The sequence below is a fragment of the Salarias fasciatus genome, chromosome 16, assembly GCF_902148845.1.
Source record: "Salarias fasciatus chromosome 16, fSalaFa1.1, whole genome shotgun sequence".
Lineage (NCBI taxonomy): Eukaryota > Metazoa > Chordata > Actinopteri > Blenniiformes > Blenniidae > Salarias > Salarias fasciatus.
This window is the reverse complement of record NC_043760.1, coordinates 33713729-33736183: the sequence shown is the minus strand read 5'-3', so window position 1 is coordinate 33736183 and position 22455 is coordinate 33713729. Positions and strand designations below refer to the sequence as shown.

Genomic DNA, 22455 nt, shown 5'->3' with positions numbered 1-22455 from the left:
GCGAGCAGCGCTCAAGGAATCACTTTTCTCAGATAGGATTAAACGTTTTTTCAACATCACACCTGACTGTAGAGTCATTTGCAAACAGCTGCTCATTAACAATTACAGGAACTTTTAGGAACAGATTTGCATTAACTTGAAAAATGAGAATGAGAGGTTCTAAGAAACTTTAAGGAATAAAATAGAATGAAAAAGGAAGAGAGTGAACTCTTAGATTATTTTGTGTTGATCTCCTGTTTCATTTTGCAGATTTCCTAAAGACAGAAATGTGAGGAAGAAGTGGGAGATCGCTCTGAGGAGGGAGAATTTCCCAGCAAGAGACTCGTCTGTGCTGTATAGTGAGACTTCAGAGAGCAGGACGTCCACAGGACGGGACAGGACGGGACAGGCTGTCCGCCTTACAGATGGCGTTATTCCATCCATCTTTTTTTTTTTTTTCACATATAGTCAAAACAATGAGTATGTGCATGGGAACGGGGAAAAAGCCAAAAAGCTTGTACAAATCCTGCTTCTGCACAAATTTAAAGTGAAAAAAAAAAAAGAAATGACCATGTAAAAGTCGTACATAAGAAGATGGCATAAAATCCAGCACAAAAATAGAAAAAGAAAAATAAAGAGAAAAGAAAAGAAAAAAAGAGAAATCTTACAAAAATATAAAAGAATAATAAAAAAAAAATGTAAAGCAATTCCCAGGTATCTCATGTGTCTGTCATTGTGTTTGGATCAGGTCAGATATTAAGATATTAAATTGTTCTTTAAGTTGCTTTAGTAGCTGAACGTAGACGCAGCAGGGACAGGCACAGGAATATCTAGATTTTCCCCATTGGTGAAGAGAAATAACGGATTCCAGCGTTCACAGTGATCACGATAGAGAGAATCCGTCCAAACAGATGACCCCCCCCCCCCCCTCACCCCCACCCCCCACCCCCAAAAAACAAAAACAAAAAGACACACAAAATGAGTAGAAAAAAAGCAAAAACAGCAACAAAACAAAAGAAAAGGGAAAAACAAGCAAAAAGACAACACGGAAAACCTGCTTTAAGTGTGTTCTAAGTCTTCAAGTTTCCAGATCTCCTCCAGAGAGCAGCAGCTTCACAATGAGGCTGTGAGCTTTCTTTATGGGAAATATTCTATTACAGGGCAGAAATTACTTATCATTGTGATTCTCTCTCCCTCTATCTATTCTGTCTTTTTGTCTCGTCTTCATTTTAAAACAGACAGTCTGCTTCTATATGACATATTATATTTTGACAGGTGTATATAAATAAATAAATAGATATATAAATTTAAACTAAACAAAATAATTAAAAATATTACATTAGCCTATTAAAACCGCCAGTTATTAATAATTATTGAGACATAGCAGGAACCTAGCTCTAAACCTGGATATATCCCTGATTAATTATTATACTCTGGCATACAGCTCTGCCAGTATCTTCTAAAATATTATTTTATTCATATAAACATTTGAAAACACCAAAAATTGTGGCCTCTATCATGCCTTTGTGAATGACGTTTGCGGATAAATAAAAAAGCGTAGTATTGAGCGAACTATGATCCATTTAATGCTCTGAGACTTCACTGCTCCGGTCAAACAGCGGAGCAGAGCGAGGCGGACGACTGGACCAAGATGGCGGCCGCATTTCTCAATGGCGCCCATTGGTGGTAGCGGCCGATGCGGGGTCTACTCTTTATTATGTCTATGGGGCTGCTGGGACACACACACACACACACACACACACACACACCAATGCTCACACACACAGACACACACACACACAGTGGAGTGAGAGGTCCTGCAGTAGAGCCGAGCCTCGTATCAGCTCCAGGAGGGAATATTTCAGCTTCAGTGACAGACCAGCACCGACCAGCCAGCTGAGTAAAGCACAGACGACCCAGACAGGAAACATGCCGACAGGAAGCAGCAGCAGCGTCCAGGTTTCCAGCTGAGGCAGAACCTGCAGAACCTGCTCCGGTCCTCACTCGAACGTTTGGTCCTGGGAGCTTCACAGGAAGTGAAGGAATGCTGAGAGGCTGAGACAGACATGCTGCTAGCGTCTTACTGACAGAACACCTCATGTCTGATCCTGTTGTTTTACAGTGAAACTTCCAACCAGCTCCTGTGTTGTCAGTAACCATCAACCAGTGGCAGAGAGGCTCCGAACAGAACCCATCAGCACCGGGACGTTTCAGTCTTCTCCTTCAGGCAGCTCTTTTATTTCTTCCTCGTGAAACTCTCAGGACTTCACACTATTTCACTTATTTTAGATTTTCTCATTGTCATTTTATCGCTGAGTAAAAACTAAGTCTTGTATTTTTTTAACTCATCTTAGGCCTGGGCGATTATATGATCGAGATTGTTGATCGCGATTAATTTCCAGTCGATCACGGTGATCAGCTGTGAGCACGTTTACTCGATCAGACATGGCAGAAATGTGCGTGACCACAGCCAATCAAAGTCGGCTTTTTCCTGCTCAACTTCCGCCTGAAAGTTGTCTGAGAAGTAACCAGAGATGGAGCTGAACGTGGAGCCGAGGGCAGCGAAGCAGAGGAAGTCAGCCATGCCTCGGCGTTATCCTCTGAAGATGAGGCTGCTGCTGACAGGACAGGCTGCTCCACCCGCTCCGCTGCTAGCTCACCGCTGCTAGCTCACCGCTGCTAGCTCACCGATCCGCAAAGAATCTGGTCTTTTTAGTAGGAACTACTGGTGATACAGTTTAACTAACGATCGTTCAGTTCTTCTCTTTTACTGAAAAAACGATGCATCGCATCATTGAACATGTCACCACGTCTTACCGCTGACACTCTTCTTCTAACAACATGCAGAGAGCCTGCAGCGCTGCAGCGCCGTTCTTCTTCTGTGGTGTCTGTGTAAAATAAGGTTGAACATGCAAACAGCACCCCTAGTGGCATGAAGTGTAAATGCAGTCATGGCGTCGTCTGTGGCCGTGGTCTAAATGAGGATCTCCCTGGGGTTATTATGTTTCAGAAACCAGAATATTTATCTTAACACGAATATTGACGGCATGTAAACGTAGCCAGTGTCGTCTTTTCAGGCCACTGCACCATACGAGCAACATTCTAAGAGGATAAAAACAATTACTTTTGTCTATTTTTTTGTGTGTTATTGTAGTTTTGTACTGCTACATTTTAAGTCTAATCTGTCCAATCTAGATTATTTAAATTTTGTACATTTGATGCAAGCATTAATGATGGCAGCAGCATATTTAGCATCAGAACTTGAAAATAATGTTTCCATTCTAAAGCACCTTCATTATCCCCAGGCCGTTTCTTTAGTTTTTTAATCTTTCATAGCAACAAAAATCCTCAGGGCTGGAAACTGTCACACTTTAACCAACGATCGTTCAGTTCTTCTCTTTTACTGAAAAAACGGTGCATCGCAAGATTTTATTATCTTGGTGCTAGATTATTTTTTTTCCATTTACTGCACTGTTAAGTGAGATTGCTCTTATTTTTGTATGTTTATATTATTTAATTTGCATTGCTATTTACTTAGTTTGTTAATAAAATGTTAAATTATTCTATACTTCTAGTTTTCAGTGCAGATGCTTTAAAACTGGTTTAAAAACAATACAACATATCGTGATTATAATCGAGATCGAATGATATGAAAAAAAAAAATCGTGATCATTTTTTTTGCCATATTGCCCAACCCTAACTCATCTAATTAAATTAATTTTAATCAATGTTGATGAAATGTTTAATCTGGTTTCTGTAGTTTTCACAAGAAATGTTTTAAAACGAGCTTTACAAAAAGAATGGTCATTAAAATTTTAATTGGACAATATGGAAAAAATATACTGCAATCATTTTTTTTGGCATATCACCCAGCAAAAACATATTTTCTTCTAAAAGCGGCAGGACCATATATATCATCTTTATTTATATTCAAAGATATTCAAGCTGACAGATTTTTAATCATCAACAATGTGAGTTATTTACAAGTAGTGTTATTGTGGGGTTCATAATGTTAACATCAGGTGTGTTGAAGTTGCAGCTGACAGGCCTGGAGTGAGGGACAGCAGCAGAGGACGAGGACAGACAGGACGCCTCTCGTCACGTCCTGTTAGCAGCTGGAAACTCTGAAGACGCCGTCAGTCTTATGAGCAAGCGCCCAATCACAGAAATAAAAAGCTTTTCTGCAGGGCTGGGCAATATGGCAAAAAAATTATCATGATTTTTGTTTCATATCATTCAATCTCGATTATAATCACGATGCTATATTGTTTTTAAACCAGTTTTAAACCATCTCCACTGGAAACTAGAACTATTGAATAGTTTAACATTTTATTACTGCTCCACGCTGCATCGCTGCTAGCTCACCGCTGCTAGCTCACCGCTGCTAGCACACTGATCCGCAAGGAGTCTGGTCTTTTGAGTCCAGGAACTACTGGTGATAAAGTTCAACTAACGATGGTTCAGTTCTTCTCTTTTACTGAAAAAACGATGCATCGCATCATTGAACATGTCACCACGTCTTACCGCTGACACTCTTCTTCTAACAACATGCAGAGAGCCTGCAGCGCCATTCTTCCTCCGTGGTGTCTGTGTAAAATAAGGTTGAACATGCAAACAGCACACCTAGTGGCATGAAGTGCAAATGCAGTCATGGCGTCGTCTGTGCGCCGCGATCTGAATGAGGATCTCCCTGGGGTTATTATGTTAGAAATCAGAATATTTATCTTAAAGGTGCATTAAGGAGTTTTACAACCTTAAAAATACTTATTTTCCACCATAAATATGTTACACATTTTTAATGATGTGTACAATGTGCCCTGACATATTCATTACCAGAACCTCTAACAGCGCTAAATTGTCACTTGAAAGTCACAGTGCCGGTCCGGCTCCAGAGTTTTTTGGGGGAGAATTTGAAAGGAATGACGTAATGCACGCTCCGGCTGGTTAGGTTTCGTTTTGTCCGCCATTACTCCGCCAGATGCTTAGTGAGCAACAACTGAGCAGGATCTTCCAGAAAGTAAGAACAGACTGGCTTCTAGCACTGCCACAGCTCCACACAGACTCCACCAGGGAGAAGACACTTAAATCTTACTGGAGCACTACTAAAAGAGTGAGGAAGGAGTCCCTCTCTTCCGTGCACGCGAGCCACAGGGACGAGTTTTTCACTAAGCTGCATTACGCCCAACTCCTTAAGGCACCTTTAACATGAATATTGACTGCAAGTAAACGTAGTCAGTGTCGTCTTTTCAGGCCAGCAACATTCTGAGAGGAGAAAAACCATCACACGCCATTACTTTTGTCCATTTTTGTTATATTATTGTAGTTATGTACTGTTACAGTTTAAGTCTAATCTGTCCAATCTCGATTGTTATTTAAATTTTGTACATTTGATGCAAGCATTAATGATGGCAGCAGCATATTTAGCATCAGAACTTGAAAATAATGTTTACATTCTAAAGCACCTTCATTATCCCCAGGCCGTTTCTTTAGTTTTTTAATCTTTCATAGCAACAAAAATCCTCAGGGCTGGAAACTGTCACACTTTAACTAACAATCATTCAGTTCTTCTCTTTTACTGAAAAAACGGTGCATCGCAAGATTTTATTATCTTGGTGCTAGATTTTTTTTTCCATTTACTGCACTGTTAAGTGAGATTGTTCTTATATTTCTATGTTTATATTATTTAATTTGCATTGCTATTTACTTAGTTTGTTAATAAAATGTTAAACTGTTCTATAGTTCTAGTTTCCAGTGGAGATGGTTTAAAAACAATATAACATATCGTGATTATAATCGAGATTGAATGATATGAAACAAAATATCGATGGTTTTTTTTTTTGCCATATTGCCCAGCCCTAGGTGAGAGTCAGAGCTACACGACATGACGGTGATGATGACGTTAGATCTCGAGCTGCAGTGGTGACACGGCTTCAGCTCTCTCTGATCCGTCTTGCTCTGGAGCAGTAATCTAAAGACGAGACGGTTCTCATGAGGTGTTTTCACACCTGTTACTGCTGACCTGGAAGCTACTTTTGATGCAGTAAATAGCAATGCCTCCCATTTCCATGGCGACTGAGCATGACAACCCCGCGGAGCGACATGTTAGCATGGCTGCACAGCTTGTCAAAGCACGAGGATTTCCTCTTTCCTGCACCGCCGCCTCCCTTTCAGTGTGAGGATGTGGTTCTGTTCACTGAAGTCAACCCATACACACCTGTTCCTCTCAGCTGAAGGCAGACATCCGTGAAGTGATCACGCCAGATCATCCTCATCAGCGCAGTTCAGTCAGCCTGTTGCAAAGTGTACATGATGCATGTTGATCCTACAATCACTGGGGACATATACCGTCCAACATCCATCTGGCTGGGAAGAGACGATTCACACAATGCTCTCCGAAGGTACAGAAACAGTCAAGAGCCGGAGAACTTTTCAAGAGAAAGACAAAACCTCCAATCAGACCGACTGATCACCTTGAGCAAATACATTCCATCTCTGAATACAATATTCTAACTCCAACACTCCAATGTCAAATCTCAACAAATGGCCTCAAAACTAAAATGTAATAATGTCTGAGAGAGGTGAGGTACATTCACTTCTGGCTTCATTCTGAACGAGTGAATCTGCATTAAAGCAACGCTTTTCAATCTGGAAGGTTTCACAAGAACGACTACAAAGCCTTCCTATTCTTCACACAGTACAGCAACTGGGTGTCAGTGTTTACAATCTTCTCTACTCCTGTAACCGGGACTTCTAACCCAGTAACCGGTTACACGTTCCGTCAGAGATTCGTGAGCTTTTTCTAGTGCAGTTGAGCGATATGACCACTAGAGGGCTCTATCTCCACTTAAATCCAGTCCCTCATAATCCCGTTAAATCAAAGGCTGTGTTCGAAACCGCATACTGTCTACTACATCCTTACATACTCATACTATCCATCCTGCATCCTGCTTACTCAGTCCATCAAACAGTATGCGAAGCGTTTACACTACAGCATACTACGTAATAACCCACAATGCATTGCACTTCTTCCATGAGCAGAAATCGATCGGCTAAAGCTGATTTCACTTTAGCTCTAAACTCGTCAAATGTATAACTTCATCGAGATTTTTTTAAAAATTAGGCGACAAAGTGGTGGTTTAGAGCCCGAGTGTGTCGTTTATTTGTCCGAATACCAGCCGTTTAGGATTTTGTTCGGACGAATTCGGCGAAATTCAAGCCAGCCGCAGTGAGCAAAATAAACCACCCCTTTCCCTTTCTCATGCAAAAAAACCTCAGTGATAAATCTGTGCTTTTACTTTGAAAACAAGAAGCCAGTCTTTCAGCAATATATCTGGCTTAACGTCGCCGTTTGGACCGGTGTCCCGTTAACGGACCACTTGTTATGCCAATTATGATGCTTTACCGACGGAGAGTTTTTTCGTCTCTTCAACAAAGATCGGCTCGCCGTCTTCGGTCCATCATGGTCGCTTTCAGGATGCACTTGTTCTCTGATGTAAGTGTTTTGTTTTTTTTTTTTACTATTTTTAATCATTGTCAATCCAATCAGATATCTCGTAATATGACATACCTACGAGCACAAACAATGGAGGGAAGATTAAATCTAGAACCATACTCAGCTTGCTAAATGTACATCATGAAGAAACTGTCATTGTGAACTGAATAAAGTTTATTCAAATGTCCGTTGCGTTGCATCTTGGGCAATTTCAGTATGAGTAGTGAACACACGATGTATACTCAACATTTCTGGCGAATGCAGTATGCATCCGGGAACTTCTCGCATACTCAAAATCGCATACTGCCAGTGTAAACACACTGCATACTCAATAAGTTAGTATGAGTAGTAGGTAAGTATGCGGTTTCGAACACAGCCTAAGTCATACTAGTAGTTATCAGACAAAAAGGCCGTTTCACATTTCTTCCATTGTATATAAAATCCCTCATGCTAGCTTGTGAACTGCTAGCAGCTGAGGTTAAGCTAAACAGCTTTGACTTTGTAATAAGTTCATTTCCTGAAATGCAGGGTAGGCGAGATAACGTCTCGGCTGTCTCTGCAGTGCTTTTTACATGTTGGTGTGTTGTATTAGGCTATAGTTCAGGCTATTATGCTCAACTGCAAATTCTAATTGTATTGTTTTCGTGCCTTTTTTTGGTTTCACCATTTTGAGTGTCAATAAACCTGCTGGGACACCGCTACGTCTGCAGAGTGGTTGATACCAGGAATGTGTGATCAACCATATCGATCGTAACAGCACAGTTACTATCTGGAGCTTTCAGGAAACATCACCACCCCAAAAAACATCAAATACACTGGAGAAAAAAGGAGGAGGAGGAAAATGACATCAACACGGTGACTACACACACACAGACACACAAACACACACACACACAGACACACCTTGCTATTGTCTTACAGCAACAGGCAAGGCAGCAAGCACGTGGTTGACCGGTGACTCACGGTCACAGCTAACTCGACCCGTGGCTGACGGGTTCCACCGCACCTCTTCATTTCATCTACCTGTGGGTGTGTTTCCTGAGCCAAAGCTTCTCATCACATGAGGGAAAACACTCCTCAAACAAGCTACTGCAGAACATTAATACATCAAAAAGAAGCCTGAAAATGGTGCAGCAATTCTTTCAGTTACTTCTTTAAGTTGTATTAAATTCTCTACTTGGTGTGAGCCGTCAGCTCCTGCTGCAGTAGCTGGGACTCTGTAAAGCGGGACCCTCAGCCAGCAGCTCCCTGCAGCCCGATGGATCCTGTGAAGGGACGGATGGACGACAGTGGACGCTGTCCCCAGCGTCACACTGCAGTGGCGGACCAGGCCGACGGCCGGCCCAGACTCTGCTGACAGATGGCAGCACCGTCACACCTACTGGGCACTCTGACAAACTCCCAGCATGAAGCTGCTGCAGTCGTCAGACCTGACCGTAAAACACCAGTCCTTCACTCTGCCACCCAGAACAGGCAGATCAGCATTGTTTTCATGGCTGAGCCGACCTGACGGCTTTCTTTGGCCGAGGGGATCCATGGTGTTTCCACTGGCTGACTGCTGTTTGGGAGAGCATCACCAGAGCATCAAGCTGAGTGTTTCTGCTGCTGTTTTTCCAGCAAAAAGCAGAATTTAATGTTTGCGCGCTGCTCTAGCTTCCCAGTCAATGTCGCCATTTTGGAAAAATTGCAGAGGGGTCGGCACTCTGTTACTATAAATAGCGCCTGACAGGTGTCAGTGTCACTCTGGGAGCTCAGATTGTTCACAGATATGCACGAGGCTTACCTGCAGCACATCTGACGGCCAGAAGTCAAAACTCATTATTATTAGTATTTTATGACCTAATTCCGGTTTCATTTGGGTCCACCCTCGTATGTTATTTAATAGTTTAAAAACTACTTCCTGCTTCCATGCTTTTACCATGTGCTATGGTAACCATTAAAAGACTGTTATGCTGAAATTTATATATCATATTATACCATGATATATACCGTCTACCGTGTGAGTTTCAAATTATACCGTGATATAAATTTTAGGCCATATCGCCCACCCCAAGTCTGAGCAGACCTCAGACCGTGTGTGTTCGTCTTCACACTGCAGATCTCCATACAGACCTTCATCACCAGGCTGGACCACAGAGGGAGAAAGCCTCGTGTACGTTCCTCTGATGCACGTGGGCGAGTTGTTTTAACGCCGCCTGCCGTCGGCTACCCTCCACAGCTCCCGGCCCGCCGTCCTGGGCCCAGCCAGACCAGAACCACATGGAGCCAGGATGGTGCATGGCCTCGCAGGAAGTGAGAGCATTATACCCACAACACCCATCCCCAGGTGATGCATGCTAATCCAGCCCATAAAACCACCGTCTATTGACTCAGGGCCTTTCTTCATGATGTATGATCAAACATCCAACACAGAGGAGCTGCGTCTCTGACCTCGTGGAACAACATGAGGCTCCCATCAATACTGCACCAAATAAAGCATGAAAGAAGCTTTACACAACGAGCAGGCTGAACACCTTCACAATCTGTCTTTACTGCGATTTGAGCTGATGGAACTGAAATAAGTCGTTCCCAAGCCCCGTGTCTTCACGTTCTGCAAGTTTAAAACTGTCTACAAAATCTGTCTGACGGCCTGGAGCTCAAGTCACGAGACATGAGCATGTTCTGCTGAAGTGATGGAATCTGTAACCCTCCAGGTCCTGAGAGCGTCCAGCCCTGAAGCTGCTGCCTCTCCAGTCTTCAGTGTTTGTGCATTCACTCATGCAGTCATGGCGTTCTAAGCCAGGCCTCCCATATCTTCCTACCCATGATCCCATGTTGCCCGTTTGGCACAGTGGGATTCTCCGTTAAACCGTTCAACCCTGATTTAAACCCATCAAGCTCCCCTGTAATGACCAAACTCCTAATTAATCTGCAGATTACCGTGTTCCCGGCCACGGGGGGTGATCAGTACGGATTACAGACCAACCATCATATCAGTCCTGCCGCGTCGCAGGTGGAGCTTTCTAAAGAGCTACCGGTGGTTTCTGTCACTTCAGCTCACAGGCAGCCTGCCTGGTTCTTCTTTCTCTGAGGTGGCCAGCGCTGGATCCAGCTGCACTCAACAGCAGCAACAAGAACAATGAGGCTCTATCACCGCACCAACCACACCCTGGCACAGCGGGACACCAGGACCTACAGTGGACGGTGAGGGCAGCAGAGCGTCTCAGACCGGGCCAGAGATCTGATCCCTGTGAGATTCTACTCGAAAGGAGCCCAGCCTCCCCCACCCCACACTGCACATCCAACAATCCCCAATTCCCGGAGTATATTCTAACCTCTTCACCAGCACTGCCAGCAGTGAGCGGCCAACTGCGTCTCCTGGTTCAAACAACGACCATCAGTAACTACTGTGCTGTAAGGCATGCAGAGCAGGCAGGGAGAGCTGAACACGGCGAGTCTTCGGTTCAGTGCTGAGCGGGCAGACGGACACGAAGCTGCTCATTCCCTGTCGCCTTGCAGCCAGTGGCGTTCCAGTTGGCCTGTGAAATATTCAGTCAAAGCAGAAGGCTGCCCCATGGCGAACAGCGAGAGCCTCTGTGCCCCCGAAAGCTTCTGTAGGCCGCTAACAGGCTGGACCTGCGAACGCGGCCATGGATCTGAGCGCTCAGATGATTAGGAGGCGGTGTGTGTTCCCGAGGGTCTGGTTCTCCAGAGGCTGTGTGAGCCCTGCTCCTGGAGCACGGAGCCAACCGAACACACTCCCAGAGGCCATGGCAACCACTGACAAACAGCAGCTGCAATGCATCAAGGTCAACTGCTCTCACTCTCTATGTGCATAAAACTGATTTGGAGAGATGTCAAAGGTCAGGAATATTCCTCCTACTAAAACCAGAAATAGTAATCACACAGATATCACAGAGCCAGCGCTCTGAATCGTCATCACATGAATCCACGCAGCTAAAGCAGCACATAAACCATGATTTACTCTGAAACACTGCAGCCACGCACCGGGTCAGGACTTCCTGATTGAATTTCATCAATTTCATCAATAGAGTACAGAAAAGTCTTTTCTGTACTCAGATTCTTAAAAACTATACCAAATAAAAGTACTCTTAAATATCTATCTTTTGTAATTCCAACTCTGGAAATAACTCCAAGATGTAAAGAAGAAGGATGTGCTCGTAAAGACGTATGATTTAGAGACTGTAGCAATGACCAGGACAGAGGAAACTGAACGGGAGGCGGTGGAGCTCTGAACGTCTGAGTGAGCACAACGCACAGGACACCACAGGGAGGGGGCGCTCTGGAGGGACGGGTGAGGACAGAGCTGCAGGAAGGACAAGGATGAAGGACAGCCTGGAGGTTTGTGGATGCAGACAGGGAGGACATGCTGGACACTGCTGTGAAGAAGGACTCAAGAGACTGAAGATACATTCATTCCTCAGTGGGAGTACGCCAGAGGAAGAGGAAGGAAGCAGAAGGATGGAGGAGGAAGAGGAGGGACGATGAGGGACGCCAAACCAAGACAGAAGAAGAGCGAAGAGGTCTCAAAGAGGAGGAAGAAAAATAAGACCCAGAGAAAGCAGTATTTCATGACACACACACACACACACACACACACACACACACACACACACACACACACACACACACACACACACACACACACACACACACACACACACACACACACACACACACACACACACACACACACACACACACACACACACACACACACACACACACACACACACACACACACACGTTTGTACTCCACAGCTTCTGGTCCTAACGGCTGCTCCATGTCCCGCCCTCTCCACACACACTCCTGAGTGACAGTTTGAATGCAAAGCAGGCTGCTTCCTCCTGAAGTTTAGAGGTTCTCAGAGTGAAGTTTCCGTGGAGGAGGAGGAAGAGCGGCTTCAGCATGGCCACTGGTCACGCAGTGCCTCTGTTCTTAATTTATCGAGTAATTTAATCTTAATTTAACGACTGAACTGGATTTGATCCACAGTAGGCTCCCCGTCGAAACCAGGGAAACGTTCAGAAGACAGTTTAAACCTCGCTCAGAGTTTTACTTTGTCTTCTTTACCTTCAACTGAGTCAAGTGGAAAAACTCTGGTGAGAAAACATGTTGATCTGGTAGAATATGCTGAACTAAACTAAACTAAACTAAACTAAACTAAACTAAAACAAACCAAACCAAACTAAAGTAAACCAAACTAAACTAAACTAAACTAAAACAAACCAAACCAAACTACAGTAAACCAAACTAAACTAAACTAAACTAAACTAAACTAAACTAAACTAAACTAAAACAAACCAAACCAAACTAAAGTAAACCAAACCAAACTACAGTAAACCAAACTAAACTAAACTAAACTAAACTAAATTAAATTAAATTAAATTAAATTAAACTAAACTAAACTAAACTAAACCAAATTACACTAAACAAAATTAAACTAAACCAAACTAAATTAAACTAAACTAAACTATACTAACTAAATACTAGTTTAAACAGTTAAGTATCCACAAAGCTGCCCCAGGAGCTAGAATGCTGTGGGAAGTACGGTGCACTGAGCCCTGTCCTCTAATGTCTGAATGTTATTCCCTTTAGTCCGTTCATTGCTTTTCACCTGCTGTCCCCCCCTTCGAGGGGGAGTCTTCTCCAGTTTCAGTTGCTGACTCCACTATTACGAAGGCCTATGAACAAGCTCCGTCCGGACCGGGAGGACACCCCTGTCGGTCCTGCCCGTGGACTGGCTTCGGTTCTACTGCTGGGATCCGTGGTTCTTGTGCTGGACCGTCCAACGGACTGTCCTCAACATAGTCCTAGGCTTTACTTCTTATTGTCTCATGCTAGCTGTTGCCAAAGCTGTCCGTCCCTGGGAGAGGGATCCCTCCATACTGTGGTTCTCCCCAAGATTTCTTCTTCTCCCACTGGGTTTTTGGAGTTTTTTCTTGCCGGATGTGAGGGTCGAAGGCGGTGGTTGCTTCGTTCTGTCTCGTTACTGTAAATATTGACATATTACCATTATGCTTATTCACTGTTTTTACTTTTACCGACAAATGTAACATCTTGAAGCCCTCTGAGGCAACTGTTGTTGTGATACTGGGCTATACAAAAATAAATTGATTGATTGAATTGATTGAGAATATGGCAATACTGAGCTGCCCGAGTCAGCTCTGAGAGCGGACGCTCCGGAAAATGATTCTGACCGAGGGAACCAAACCCCTGCCTCCCCCCCTTCCCCTTCTGTTTTCCTCAGGTGGGCGTGTCCAGGTGTGTTCAGGAGTAATCAGCGGTAGTAATCAGCTGATGAATTTCACCTGCAGCCCGATTGCTACTCAACCCACTTCCTCGGAGCCCATCTTCCAGCAACCAAGCTGGTTATCTGCTCTTAACTGCTAATTATCTATAGAAAATGAAGCACAGGCGCTGTTAATGAATTATCATTTAGCATTAGCCTGAATAGCATTCAGTAATAAACTGAAAATGTATCGATATCAAAATTTACGATAATAACCGACATCATTCTGCTCATGTCGGTATAATCGGTATTTAAAAAAAAGAAAGAAAGAAAGGAAAGCCCTTTTCTGCTGTGTATGGCTGTGTTCATGTCCCTTTAAGATGCTGCACTACACGACTCCGCCCACTCCTGTTTAAAATCACAGTAACGAGATAAAGAAGCTGTCAGCAGAGCAGACAGACGCCGTCCAACCCTCTGAACATCCGAACCACGCAAACATGATCCCCGGACTCATAGCATGGTCACATGCTAGTTTAGCCGCTACTGGCTACTGGCTAACAGGCTAACAGGCTGCAGGGCTCCAGATTAAAGCTGGTCCGACTGTCCAGGACAGTAACACTCCTGATCAGCTGATTGTTGCTGCGGAAGCTCCTCATATCGTTTTATTTAATAAGGTCATATCTTCTGCTGTCGTGTTTGTTTACATCGTGCACTCCATCGTGCTAGGAGGTCTCGTCTGGACAGGGTCCGGGAGGAGGTCTGGTCTGGACAGGGTCCGGGAGGAGGTCTGGTCTGGACAGGGTCCGGGAGGAGGTCTGGTCTGGACAGGGTCTGGGAGGAGGTCTGGTCTGGACAGGGTCCGGGAGGAGGTCTGGTCTGGACAGGGTCCGGGAGGAGGTCTGGTCTGGACAGGGTCCGGGAGGAGGGACGTTTTACTGAGACAACCTGTGAACAACCTAGTCTTCATTTCAGACAAACCACACCAGGTTCACAAGACGACGCCTCTCCAATTCCCTACATCGCTTTAATGAAACAAGGAGAGCCACTGTCCTCAGATGGCTCTGTAGCTCCGACTAGTGGCAGGCATCTGCATGACAGTGGCCTTGTACACCAACTACACAGAGAGGGCAGACGTTTAATGTATTAATCCCATACATCTTTAACCTCTGTAGGCTATCGCATTCATATTAAACTTATATGGATCTGAAAATGTAAAAATATCCTTCTGAAACAGCTTTCACCTGAGTGGAGCCTCTGATGAGTTAGAGCTGGGCATGGAGCGTGTGCTGTCGAGCAGATACCAAACAAAATGGTTCAATAGGGGTGCAACGGTTTACGGTTTAAAACCGAACCGTACGGTACCCCCTGCACGGCTCAGTTCGCCTTTAAGAAGCACGCTTTTTCGGTTTTACAATTAATTTATTTCTAACAGCTGCGGGACGCATTCAGCGCCTGCTCTCCGGCTCTGCAGACAGCCCCTCCTCCCCTCCTCACCCAACTCTGTACAAAACCCCGTCCCGCTAGTTAATATGCAGTCACTCAAGCAGCTACTGTGCAATGGGAGGCGAGCACATGGCCGAGTGGGCGGAGTCTCTCACTGAGGAGCGAAGCTGGGCTCAGTGTCACACACTGAGACAGGAAGGAGAAAAACAAAAGAAAAGTAAGTTATGGCGAGCGGAGGGGCGAAGAGACCGGAGTCTGAAGAAGCACCGGCTTCCTTCAAATCTGCGATAAGGGGACATTTCGTTTTCCCTGTGGATTATAACGACGAGGGTTTACTGTCTCCACGGCCCCAAGCCGAGTCGTCCCTGACCTCGCCGGCCCCCGACCAACTCGGCCCCGACTGCCGATCAACTCGGTCCCAAGTAACTGAAAAAAATTACCAGTAAATTTGTCTGGTGCGCCGCCGCTGTGGAACCGGGACGAATCACACACAGGCCTGTCACATACCTGTCAATCAAAAAAGGGAAGGAGCGGCTGAAATAGCACAACAACCAACGAAAACAAGCATTGTTGTCACGTGAGTCTGCTGCTGTGTGCCGCATAGAAGTGACCATAAATCCATCAGTTTTCAACTTCTGATGGAGTTTATTATAAACATCATACATGGAGGACACACAGACATGAACAGGATGAAATGAAGTCATAAACTCTACAGACAGAGATTTTTATTGAGAGAATTGGTTTAAGGATGTATATTGTACTTGATTTCTATTGATATTATGGTTGTATGATTCTGATCAGCATTACTGTGATATTGTACTGTTATATCTATTATCACATGTTGTTATCACAGTTAGTATAATATTTTTGTTATATTTAAATCTTATAATTGCTATTATGACTATTATTGCCACTTATCTTTTAATCATCACAGTATTGCTGTTTCCATATTAATTATTATGTTGTATTTTATTTTGATAACCTAACCCTGATAACATGTATAAGCCATGTAATAGTTAAGACTAAGAGGCATTGTCATAATTTAGTTTTCTTAAAAGCAAAATAAAAGGAATCTTTTGGAAAGTCAAACTTCTTGTTTTTTTTAATGCAAAGCACGAACTGAAACCGTAATCCTGAAACCGAGATACAAACCGAACCGTGGGCTAACTGAACCGTTGCACCCCTATGGTTCAAAGCTAAAGATGAAGTTGATTCAGGAGGCAGGAGGGTTCCTGAAAATGAAGGCTATTATGTGAATGCGGTGAAACAACGTTCAATCAATCAGTCAGTCAGTCAGTCAGTCTTCATTGGTAGAGCAGCTTTCATCAGTTAAAAGCAACACAAAGAGCTTTCCAGGGTAAAACTACCTGAACGTCCAGACAGCTCTGGGTCTCAGTGGGGTTTTCAACATCTGCTGCTGCTGGTAGTAACAGCAGACGGTAGATCAGTCGGTCACTAGTTAATCTGGTCACAGCTCCATACAGAACTGGTGAACACAGAGTCAACAGTCAAAAAGCGTGAGTTTGCTTTAAAAGACATATTCGAGGATTCTCCGCCTATTTCGTACAACATGGCCGATTTTCCACTTTTGGAGCGCTGCGCACGTGCGGCTCCCTCCATGAGGACTGTGGGAGCGCGCACGTCAGCCGCATGTCAGTTTGTTTACATCGGCACAGCTGGAGCATCGTCTTTCCGCATAGGATTAGAACACATTTGTAATCATGTCGGACTCTTCTTCCAATCGTACACAAGAATACGATCCATAAAGTAGAGTCTTACGTGTTTATGCAACAGAAACGCATCTGAATGAGATAATCAGCAGGTTACCTGTCCAGCAGAAACTTCCCCTCGTCATGATCAGTCCTAAATCCCTTTGTGCTTTGAATGTCCGCCACTAGGGTTGGGCGGTAATAAGGTATACCGGCGGTGTCTTTCAAAAGCAACGGTATCAGTTCTAATACCGTCATTGAAAATAAATGCAATGCAGTTATATAGAAGACAAAGATTAAATATAAAATATAATTTATTCAATGCCTAAAAATGATTCTTTGTCCAGCAGCACTTATATGTGGTTGAATTTTCAGTTTTACTTTCACAGTAGTTTAATTTTGGAGACTTTTGATTAAGTTTATGAATATGACGTCATCACGTGACAGCGAGAGAGCGAGAGAGGGAGAGAGAGAGAGGGACAGAGCGAGAGACAGAGAGAGAGAGCGGGAGAAAGATGGCGAGTCACGCAGCGAGTGACCTGGTCCCAAAGCAGACCAGGACTGCAGCAGACTGGCAGTATTTCTGGTTCCGAGCTAACGAGAAGGGAGAGCGGTGTGCTGACCAGGCAGTTTGTAAATTGTGCAAAACGAAGGTGATTGAATTTAATTGATGTGTGCGCGGCGCATTCTGCAAAAAAGCTGTTCTGGTTAATTTAATTGTTTGACTGTTGTATTTACACCTTTTTAGAAGCTGCTCTTTTTTGTTATTTAAAGTTGTTCAGGTTGTGATTTTAATTTAACTGATGTGTGCGCAGCGCATTCTGCGCAAAAAACTATTCTGGGTAGTTATGATAATTGTTTGTTGTATTTGCACTTGCTAATAAAAGTTGTTAATATTTTGCACATTATGTTGTTATGGTTTCATTATTAGTGTTTGGTATTCAGTTCAGTGTTTCCCCTGGGATTGGCCCCTTCCGGGGGGGGGGGGGGGGGGGGGGGGGGGGGGAGTCATGTCATAATATGTTCTTTTTTCATTCTAATTAGAGCTGGGCAACAATTAATTGCACCCCAATCCTGGAGTTAATCACGATTAAAATGGCTCATTTGAAGTCTGCCGATTCCATTCAAAATGTGTGTGTTACATAAATAATTTTACAATTCATCAAATATGATTTATAATGGCTAAAACTACCAAGTCTTTACCAAGATTGCCCCCACACACACACACACACACACACACACACACACACACACACACACACACACACACACACACACACACACACACACACACACACACACACACACACACACACACACACACACACACACACACACACACACACACACACACACACACACACACACACACACACACACACACACACACACACACACACACACACACACACCCCAATAGCAGGGCAGATGAAAAATGGTTTGAAAAATAAGTTTCTTATGAGCGCTCACTTCCTCAAACTTCATTCTATCTCCAAGACAGCCTGAATTCAGTCACGCCGAATTGTGCCTCATACTGACCTTTATTAAGCCTGATTGTGTGTTGAAGGTAAATGTACTTTATTTTGTGTGTTTTCAGCTCCTGAAAAACGCCCAGCTGGCCGAAACACTGCACCGACAAAACTCGCGATTTAAGTTTCACTTTCATTTTCTTCATATTTGCGCTCCTGATTTCAGTTTGTGCCTCATACCAGCATTTTCCTCCTGATTTTTCTGATAATTCGGCCGAGTTCAATATGGCAAATAATGAGGAATGGAGCGTGTTTCACCTCTCAAAGTGCATGTGTTTTTGTTTTGTTTTTTTTGCGCTCAGCTGGAGCAGTGAGGCTCTCCTCCTCGGGGCACACACACTAGCTTGCAGCGGCGCGTCTCCTGTGAGGACAGCATGTGGAGCGGCCTTTATGCAGGAAAACTAAAGTTTGCGTGTAAAAAAGTAACAATTGTTTTAACCCTTTAAGCTCGGGGCCATTTTCGCCTAAAAGTTCAACTAAAGACGTACCCAAAGTAAACTGAATGCTGTTCTTGAACTGTTTGGAGTACATGCATGGTTGGGTCTCATTTGAAAGCTGACAACCTGTATTTTCACCCAGTGCAGTCAGAATTACTCTAGGTGCTACTGCCACAGATTTATTTATGTTGCAGCACACTGAATTAGGATGAATTTCATTCTCGCCTGAATTTTTTCCCTCTTAAAACACCTGGAAATAAGTGTGGAAGCACTGTGCGAGCTTGAAAACACAATTTTGCTAAAGCCTGGGGTCTTACATAGTTCAGGTCAAAATGTCAGAGCAGTACTACAAGAAATGAGTGTTTCACACATGTATTTGTACTGCTATGCCCCGGCGGGGTCAATTTTGGACATCCTCTGTATACCCCCTGGATGCCCTCTGTACAATGGTATATGTTGGTTTTTGGCCCGTTTTTATATTATTTTCACTCCAAAAACTCATAAAGTACTCAAAAAATCACTTCAGATAGGCTTCAGTGTGGGATAAGGCCCTCAGATTGAGAGGAGCAGGGACAGACAGCAGGTGCATCCATCAGCAGATATCTGAGAAGTCACAAAACCCCGCTAGCGGGCCAGCCAGCCATTCAGCAAGCTCATTGGCTACCAGCCCTGTCAGTCAAACGTTTCTACCGACGTGATTGGCTCAGAATACGTTGATTACGAGTGATGACGACCGATGACGTGGCTCCATCAGTTTCGGCAGCGGTTGGCTGGTTAGCCATCGGAGGGAGGGATGAGTCACTTGATTGGTTGAAATTTGACGAATAAGCAACGGAAACCGATCAGTCGCCATATTGGATATCCTCAGAGTGAGGGAGAGACGTCTGGATGTTTTTATCTGATAAAAAAAATGGATTATTATCGGACGCGCACGCGGAGAGACGCGCCGCGTGCGCGCGCGGTGGCGCGTCTAATTCTGGATTATTTGCTTATTTCAAGACATGTTTTGGACAAAAGGCTATACTTTCTAGCTTTGCCTGGATGCATACGCTTGTACTGTGGCAGTTTTTGCTGGATTATCTGGATTATGGATCATCTGTGATCAGTTATGAGCCTCCAAAGGTGAGTTGCGCTGTTTACTTAATTTGCTGTATGTTGGACAAATGTGTTTATATTACCCGCTGTGGTAATCACATCTGAAAGTGGTTTATACCAGCGGATTCATGAGAATATCAGCTTTCTAACGGTACATAGTACGTCTGTGGAATATGCTAAATAATTAATAAATGATCGGGAGAAGTTGACCGGCCCGCCGGCGGGCCGGTCTGAGCTTAAAGGGTTAATTTAACTTGACCTTCTGGGGGGGCGGGGGGTGCCGTTGGGGGGCGGGGCGCCCCCCTAATATAATGGTAGGGGAAACACTGCAGTTTCAGAACGGTGTAGGGACAAGCCAACAGTTTGGTGATGCCTTCAGAGCCTTGAGTTATATTTTTTTAATTAGTCACGGTAATACCGGATACCGGGGTAAAATGTGGAGACAGTATGACGGTATCAAAATTTGGATACCGCCCAACTCTATGCGCCACCTCGTAAAGGAATCTGCGAGTAAAACACGCGTTCTGCCTTCTTTTCTACGGCCTTTCTTCTATCCTCTGCCATCTCAAACAATGGTCTTTTTTTGTGGCTCGCCATCTTCGGAGGTGTTCACAGGAGGAGCAAGCCGCTTCTGAATGAGGTGCGCTGGTCACATGTCACTTCCTGAACAATGCTCTGCACATGCGGCTCGAAACCAGAGCGGCACAGAGGTGGCAACTCCACATGACATGTCATCACACAAACGTGTTCCCACATTGACTGGCATTATGACTGCCCAATCACGAGTTGGAACCACACAATTCTGATTGGTTCTAAGGATCCTCCACTATACCTTTAATGCTTCCCCCGTTGCAGCAGATTGATAATAAATCCTCTTAAAGGTGCATTAAGGAGTTTGCACGTTTTATGTGAAACAGCGCCCCCTGCAGGCCTTGGGCGTAATGCAGCTTAGTGAAAAATTCGTCCCTGTGGCTCGTGTGCACGGAAGAGGGAGACTCCTTCCTCGCTCGTTTAGAAACGCTCAAGTAAGATTTAGGTTTCTTCTCCCTGGTGGAGTCTGTGGAGCTGTGGCAGTGCTAGAAGCCAGTCTGTTCTGACTTTCTGGAAGATCCTGCTCAGTTGTTGCTCACTAAGCATCTGGCGGAGTAATGGCGGACAAAATGAAACCTAACTCAATCAGGTCAGCCGGAGCGTGCATTACGTCATTCCTCTCAAATTCTCCCCAAAAACACTCTGGAGCCGGACCGGCACTGCAACTTTCAAGTGACAATTTAGCGCTGTTAGAGGTACTGGTAATGAATATGTCAGGGCACATTGTACACATCATTAAAAACATGTAACATATTTATGGTGGAAAATAAGTATTTTTAAAGTTGAAAAACTCTTTAATGCACCTTTAAGGAATGAAGTTACTGATGTCTTTGTTTCAGAACATCATTAAGTCACGGCTCCTAATGATTAAAGTGTACAGTCCAACTCAGAATGTGTATTGTTAAAACTAATTATGTAAAGAGGAAAAAACAGACAATATATTCATCAATCGCAGTTATTTGTCTGACAGCTAATCGTCTCCAGTGGAGCAGAATGGTAATGGATGACCGGAGCAGAGACCGTCTGAACAGCAGCCCAAAACCAAGCCGGATTTTTGCGTGTCTGACAACAACCTTCAGCGTGTGACGGGGTGACTGAGGACTTCAGACCGTTCTGGATCAGGGAGTTCACCACCATCTGCCTGCAGGACAGCACAGCGCTAACGGCATTAACCTTTCTTAAACCATCACTCCCAACGGAGACACAAAGCGTGGGAAGATTCAGAGGAAGCCTGGAAACAAAGGAGGGGACACCTGGTCCAGCGTGGAACAACAAGAGGAAAACATGATCCCTCTCCACCCTGAGCCACGCCCACAGCACCAGGACGACCGGCTCACCTGCAGGGTGGCGGGAGCCCCCAACCAGCGGAGCAGCAAGAGCCACCTGCGGGGAAAGGAGGCTGCTCCTCCTGATCTGTCTGAACTGACTGAGCCAGGAGAATATAACAGAGCCAAACTTTAATGTAGAAGTGTCCCAGACGACTCAAAAAGATATCCAACATTCACTCGCCAAACTTCTGTTTTTATTGACGACGGTCATCACGGTGTGTATTCACTGGCTCCAGCGTTTGAAGGCTGAACCCAATCGAGTACACTGCAGACGATCCAGTCCTACCTCGCCCTGCCAAGGTTTGAGAACCTGAGGAGAGCCTGCATGAGCTGACACACAGCGCCGAGGAGGACAGGTTCAACGCCAACATCTCACACACCTGCTGCTGCCGTCCCGGAGGACGATAACAGCACTGGTTTGATTGCAGCTGGTGACATAAAGAGCTTCAGAATCGCTGAGTTTAAATGAGATTGTGTCAATGTGAGAATCCACATTTCTTTAACGATTCATCGTGAAGCCTGATGAGAAACCCTGATGCACATCATGCCTTCTCACAGTGGTGCAAAACTGACAGAAACCACGTGGCTTCAGTTCCTATGGAACAGAACTCCAGTTTTT

The 22455-nt window shown here is 44.5% G+C and overlaps 1 protein-coding gene across 1 annotated transcript in view; it reads right to left on the bottom strand.

The window, feature by feature from the left end:
• man1a2 (mannosidase, alpha, class 1A, member 2) overlaps nucleotides 1–22455 on the bottom strand; it is a 136291-nt gene that overhangs the window by 110858 nt on the left and 2978 nt on the right. The window lies entirely within an intron of this gene.